Here is a 7484-nt window from a genome sequence, read left to right on the forward strand (position 1 = left end):
CCCCCTGACCCCCTCGCGCCACCCCCTGCCCGAACCACGTCGGCCCCTAGTGTCCCTCGGGCGTCCCACCGGTCTCGGCAGGGAGACCGCCAAGGGAGGCCAGCTGTCCGCGGCACTCCCGAGGCTTTCCCCCATTGTTCTTCTGGGGACCTCTGCCCCAGCAGCCATCTGTGCCCCTGCCGAGACTGCAGGCGCCCCCTGATAACTGCTGGGAGCAGGCCCCACCTGACCCAGGCTTCTCTCAGGGGTCGATGCTCCCTCCCTCGGCCCCTTCGATGACTCGTAAAAACGAGCCCGTCCGAGACAGTAGAAGGGAGCCATCTCCACCTTCCTGAGCCCCTCCAGGGACTTGGAGTCCACCCCTGCTACCAGGTTGGTACCTCCCTTCCCTCCTCTGCAGTCCCAGACCCTCCACTTTTCAGTGAAGAGGCCCTGGTTCTGATTTTTCAGCCCGTCCAGTGCAACAGCCATTCCCACCGGCTTACCCGGGAGAAAAGCCGTCACCCTGGACAGCCTGGGGAGCGCGTCCCTGTCCATAAGGACGAGGGAGGCCCCAACCCACGGTGCCAGTGACGCCACCGCGCTCCTGAGCCACTCTTTCGAGCGGGCGTCAGTGCACGAGACCCATAGCACCCCTTGCTCCAGCCGGTGTCCCTCGAAGCTCGGGAGCTGGCCGCTCTGGTCACCCCCGAACATCTTCTCCACCAATGCCTCCTGAATGAGGTCCGCCTGATCCCGCGTCAGGGCTGGCTCCGGATAGCCGGCCGGCACTATAGCCACCTTGCCACCACCCTGTGCTGCCACCCTGTAGGAGGGTGCTCCAAGGCTGTCCCTCTTCTTCGCCGTCTTTTTAGGCATGGCGACCTCAGGGGGTGTGGCCCCAGAGGACCTAGGCCTTTTGGCTCCCTCCCTGCGAGGAGCGCTGTTCCCGCAAAGCCTCGGCTTCCAGCCTGGCTTTGCGAGCCCTGCGCTTCTCCACGCCCGTGCGTCCCTTGCGCTTGTCCTTTAGGGCAGGTTGGTCCTTGGTGGGTCCTACCACGGTAGTTCCCTCCTCCGACCCCCCTGCCGAGACCGCGGCCGTCTCATGAACCCCTGTGGGATTCCCGGGGACTGCTGTCTCAACTGATCTGTCTGCCTCTGGCGTTCCCTCTGGGAGGGCACCCCTTACTTTCGCCGGCCGTCCATCTATCCGCCACCTGAGGACGCACCCGGTTGGCGCTCAGCTCTCCCCTTCGTCTCTTTACGAGCTCGTCCGGGGCCGGGAATTCTAAATATTGAAAAATTAACTGAACTAAAATTTTTAATTTGGTTGTTATATTCAAATCGTTAAATTATTAACAATCAATTCCAATTGTTAAAGAGTCATTCATAAATATTAGGTTATTTAGGTAATTAATTTTAACTGAACTAAAATTTTTAATTTGGTTATAATATTCAAATTATTAAATTATTAACAATCGATTCCAATTGTTAAAGGGTAAGTCACAAATATTAAATTACTTGACGCTCTTTGATTGGCTTACAAGCATGGGCTCCATCCTAGTTCATGCGCCACCGCTACGGACCCGTGCGGATGAATCCCGTAAGCGCAGACAATTTCCCCTATACTTACTAGTTTTATTCCCTAGAACAGCCCACCCAAACAGTACTTGGGAATAGTAACGCTCTCGAAATAAAACTATTGAAAAAGTGAATTCTTATCCGTTGCTATGGAGTTATTTTTGTAATAATGTAATAAGTGAAAAAAGTAAAAATCTCATCAGAAAGATCAACCGCGATTTATCTAATGCATCTAAGAATGCTTTTGCAAAATAGCTTGCGTTTGAAGGGGAAAAAAGCAATTGAAGTTTTTTTAAGGGGTTAGGGGCGAGTTGTTACCTGAAATATAATGCACGACAGCTCTCTGCCTGTGACGTCACCTCTGCCTGTGACGTCAACTTGGCAGATACGCTATCGCTTATCTTGATGTTCATTGAGTGTAACGTTGATCGTAACGTGGAATGTAATTGATTTATTCCTCATTAACTCTCTACGAGATCAACAATTATTGATTACTTTAATTGAAAATTCCAATGATCAATAGTTATCGTCCCGGAACTAATAGTCAATGTATTCTTCACATTCGCTGCGCTAATGCTGCCGGCCCCTGAGCACGGAATACAGCTGGGATTCCCCGAATTCTATCATCTGTCTCGATATACCTTGAGAAGTATTACTGTCATAACAATTATATAGGGGACATTTACTTGAGTTGTATCCTCTTTTAAAACATCGGTGAAACACTTTTGGTCAGTAATCTCCTTCGCCAAACCGATGCTAGATTAAATAATATTTAAAGTTTGTCTTAGACTAAAACTCCTTTTATATACACAACTTCAAAAAATGCAGGTAAATATCGGCTATATCTTATTGTTACGATAATTACAAAATGTACAGGCTTTATGCCGCGAAATGCTTATCCCGTCTGTAGTTTCCGTTTTTCAAGTATCGCTTTAGTCAAGTGCGGAGTAACAAGACGTCTTGCTGTCTGTGATATTAGTATGAGGATCTATGCGGTTTGTGTCACTCGAGAAGCTCTACCTCAAGCGACATAGCTATACTGTCAGCAATTTTAAACACTTACAATATCGTCTGAACATGAAAAATTCACAAAATACAAAGTCATAAAGCAGACGGTATGGCCGAGCATATTGGTAATGTCCTTTACCGTCTGCACTATCACCCACGCGTCATCCCTAGTAGAAATTTCACAGTGCATAAATCTCCCGGCATAAGTTGACGCGCGCCATTCCGTATTATAATTATAGCCATTCCAGCTGAGTGCCGTAGAATTTCGACCAATTTTTACTAGGGATGCTGTCTGTGATGAATGTATGGGGGTGTACGCGGTATGTATCAACAAGCAAGCTCCAGCTCAATAGCTCGGTATAGCTATACCGTTAGAAATTTCGAACTCTTAGAATACTGTTTGTTCATAAAAAAATACACAAAACACAAAGCCATTATGCATTATTGCTGAGCATATTGGTATTGGTACAGTAGACACCTGGTGGCACCCCTGCTTCCTTCAGACAAAGAAATATGAGGCCCGTCAGATTGGTAGAATCAATGTTGACGCGGAGCAAGCTGAAGTACTAGACTCAAGTGAAATAGAGTCAGTTTCATTTGCATGGTTGCATTGAATCATAAAAAAATAAATAATTTCATGTGGTGACAAAAGGAGTGCTTGTTTTATTTTTTTGTATTGTATATGACGTGCGTTAATCCGTTGATCTCGGTAATGGATATCCCATATATTTACACCATTGACCGTAGGACATGCGAAGACGAAGGGTCAAAAAATCAGACGGGTCCTTCTACAAAAAGGAGAAAACGAGTCTCCCACAAAATTCGCATTATCGACTGTTATCGGTGGGATTGGCATTGGACGAATAATGACCGGTCAGAATCAGTTTCATCACCATCTTGTGTGTCTCCCTTCATAATAAAGAGCACTTCTTTGAATTATGATCTCATTCTTCTCGTTCCATCTTTTCAATAGGAGAGTCCAGTGTGCGAACAAAGCATGCCCAGCTAGAGGGACAATAACAACTGATGGGAAATTTATACAGACGGATGAAGAAAAGGAGCATAGGTGCATCAAAGACCCGTACGCTGTGGAGAGAGAAGTCTTCAAACTAGAGTTTATGACGAAATTGCGGTTAGCCCCGATATCCACCACAACAGTCAAGACAAGCGCCTGTGCAATATTTCATAGTCTAGCAAATGAGCCAAGGTAATTACGGAGTCGGATTTTCTGAAATTGAAAAAGTTTATCATTGCGAGTGGTTCCATGTCCAGAGACGGTATTACCGGTTTTGGAAAAGCCTAGACGTTATCGTGAACACGAATATCGTGAAGCATGCCGTCAGTGGTTTACTTTCGGTTTTGAGATGTACCAGACAGACGGTCCGACTGCAATGCTATTTATACGGATGACAGTCTTTGTGTTGCCAGAGTGTAGACGACATAAGGCCGGTGTATGGCTGACCATGACGACCGTCTCATAACTTGGCTCCATATGCAGACGGCATGATCACGGAATTTATTCCACAGACGGTATGTACCGTCTGGAATGAATGTCGAGATCATGCCGTCTGCACATGAAACATGTACATGCAGCCAAGTGACGAGGTGGACGTCATGGTCGGCTATACACCTGCGTTTTGCCGTCTACACTCCATAAGGAGAAGGATGAGTGCAGACGGCATTCTGTCGTTCGTGAAATCTCTTGATGCTGGCGTACGAAGATGGAGAACCAGCACAGATGATTTCTTACATCGTTGAGAACAAGAATCCAAAAGATGGGACTCTGTCTCAGTCTTTAATCTTGTGTGATGTACCATTCATTCGACGAGTGCTGAAACAAGGAGAGCCTCGAACACGCGAGGGATTTTGTGATGCCACTTTCAAAACGGTACCGAAAAATCTTCACTCACAACAAGTTCTTGTGTTCCAAGTCAACTATCTTAACAGTGCAATTGTTCTATTTTATGCAATAATGGAGAGAAAAAGGACCGAAGCATATGAGGCTATATTCCATCAATGAAGATGTAACTAACCGAATGTGTGAATCATTTTTCTTTTTTGCATATATAACTGTTATGACAGTAATAAGCGAGTACGTCTCAAGGTATATCGAGACAGATGATGGAATTCGGGGAATCCCAGCTTGATTGCATGCTCAGGGGCCGGCAATATTAGCGCAACGAACGTGAAAAATACATTGACTACTAGTTCCGGGACTATAACTACTGTTTATTGTAAATTTCAATTCAAGAAATCAATAGTTGTTAATCTCGTAGAGAGATAATGAGGAATACAAAGTTACATTCAACGAAAATTATTAATACACCTGTAGTACTAAGCTACTTCGAAATTCCCAGTAAAACGGACATACCGTCTCAACATCTAATTTGCCTAGTAAAACGGTCATACTGTCTGAACATCTAATCTTTCGAGCGTTGCGTAGATGAAGTTTGGCAGAATACTGACAAAACTCACTTGTGTAGAGTCATACAGGGTTCAGGTGGGTCTCATGGGGGTCACAGAGACTGCGGTTGAGTCTCATAAGTCGCTATACCGTCTGAGACTTATCATTACGATTTTCATTAAGAGTTTAAAATTGGTGACAGCATAGCTTGAACTAGAGCTTGTTTGTTGATACAGATGGCATAGATCCTCACGTTAATATCATAGACGGCATGACGTGCGGGTAAGATGGTATAGGACATTACAAACATGCTCGGTCATACCGTCTGCTTTATTATTTTGTATTTAGACAACATAAGGTGTACCGCTTTTCCCGGGTTGGACTCTTTTCTTGGCGATCCCTGTCCACACCCGTACCACCCTAGTCCTACATCCCCTAACTTCGTCACAATTAATTCCCAGTCAGGCGCCAGGTGACTTTGTTAACCCAGTGCCACCCCTGGACGAGACCGGGCTTTTAACCTGCGGCTCGATGAAACCCTTGACACTGCGTTTTTGGTATTTGCCGGATCCGCTAACCGGCCCCTTGATGCTCCCACTTACCCCTATGCTGCGTTTTGTCAGATCCGCTAACTGCTCCTCCGGGGGATGCGGTGCCAGGATGGGGCTACGTGCCTGTGCTGCCCAGTATGTAGGTTTTGGAGAGAGGGCGGGGTCCGGGGATCTATTCGACTTCGCGTGATCGTCAACATCTTTTATTATCTCCTTTCACTTATCACTACTCCTATTATGCACTTACTCGTGTCTATACACTCGGCCAGGCGGGACAGCACACTCACACTCACACTCCTCCTTATCTCTCTACTCTCTCTTACTACTCTCTCACACTCGTCTCCTCGTTGTGACTCATTTAATTATTGTGACTTCCGACCTGTCGTTTATGATGTACTATTTATGTTATTGCGGGGGGCGGCATCGGGACGGGAACTATCTGGGGCAATCCGCACTTCTGCCTCCCGAGGTCACTTCGCGACTCTCGGGGCGGAAGGGGGTCGCCCTCGGACATCGGTATTATCCAGGGTCGCCACCCAGGCTGGAGCCTCGAGGGTAACTCCTGGACATCCTCCTCGCCTCGGGGTCCCTTAGGGGACGCTTTCGAGCAAGGAATCATCGCCCCGGGGCCGACTGCGCGGGCCGAGAGGCCTCGCGGGTCGCCTCTTGTGGGCCGTCCGCGCGCTACTGCTGCTCACCATCGACTGTCTGCTCACGTCTCTCCTATCGCTCCCCTCCTTCTTCCCTCCTGTCCTCTTCACCTCTCGAGTTGCCCAGGAGCGGGGAAATGTCGGCGCGGTTTGCCCCCGGGAGATTTTCCACCAGGTACTTTGCTTTGCCGGGTACCCCCGCGGCGGTGGGTTTCTTACCGCGACGAAGCCTCCCATCTTCGGTGGTCCATCCCCATGACATTCAGGGGTGCGGGTCATCACTCCGACTTAACTGCCCGTCTCCTCCCCCACAGATCCTTGCCTGGTCTGCAGTTTCCCTAGCCTCTGGCAAGCTTGGCCCTTTCTAGGGCGGAGGACCTTGCCGGGCACGTATTCGGCAGATGACTCCTGGGCACTCCACGGTATCCATCCGGTAATTCCTTCCCCGCGGCCTCTAATGGATTAATTATTCTTTATTCTATGGCTATCTATTGCACTTTCTGCTGGATATTTCCCGTCGTCATTCCCGCTTCTATTTTTCTGCTCTCTCTCATGCACACTCTCATTCATTCCTTACCTTCCCACCGGCCGTTACAATTATTCTCTTTTCTCTTCCTCTTAATTATTTACATTTCAATATTCGCTCGTTGTTCGCGCGGGTAATGAATTTGGGGTTCATCACAAAGGTAAATTCAATATATATGACCATATCGTCTCTACTATCACTTTGTGTTTTCCATAATTTTTATATACAGACGGTATGGCAAAGTATTCAAAGAATCGAGCCGACGAAGGTCATACCGTCTGAACTACCGCTTCATCATTGACACAGAAGGTATAAACCCTCATACTCGTATCACAGATAGCATGACGTGTCAGTAAGGTAGTGTAGACGGTATACGGCATTATCAATATGATCGGTCATACCGTCTACCTTATGGCTTCGTATTTTGTGATTTTTTTATATGAAGATGGTATCGTAAATGTTCAAAATTGGTGACGGTAGAGTTATACCGCTAGAGTTAGAATTCGAGTTGGAGGTTGTTTCATTATACAGACGGCATAAATCCTCATACTAATATCATAGACGGCATAACATGCGGGAAAGATGGTGTATAGACGGTATAGGGCAGGCATGGGCAAAGTCGGATCCTCGGGAGCCGGGGCCATAAAACCCTATTAGACCCATTATTAGAAATACAATACCCCAATTGCGTGGAGCCCAGCGTAGTCAGGGTGGGAGTAGCAGCGTGTACGAAGTGGGGCGCAGTTAGACAGAGAGAGCACCACGCGCTTTCCTTTCAAATTTTA

This window comes from Fopius arisanus, unplaced genomic scaffold, assembly GCF_000806365.1.
Source record: "Fopius arisanus strain USDA-PBARC FA_bdor unplaced genomic scaffold, ASM80636v1 scaffold00125, whole genome shotgun sequence".
Taxonomy (NCBI): Eukaryota; Metazoa; Arthropoda; class Insecta; order Hymenoptera; family Braconidae; genus Fopius; species Fopius arisanus.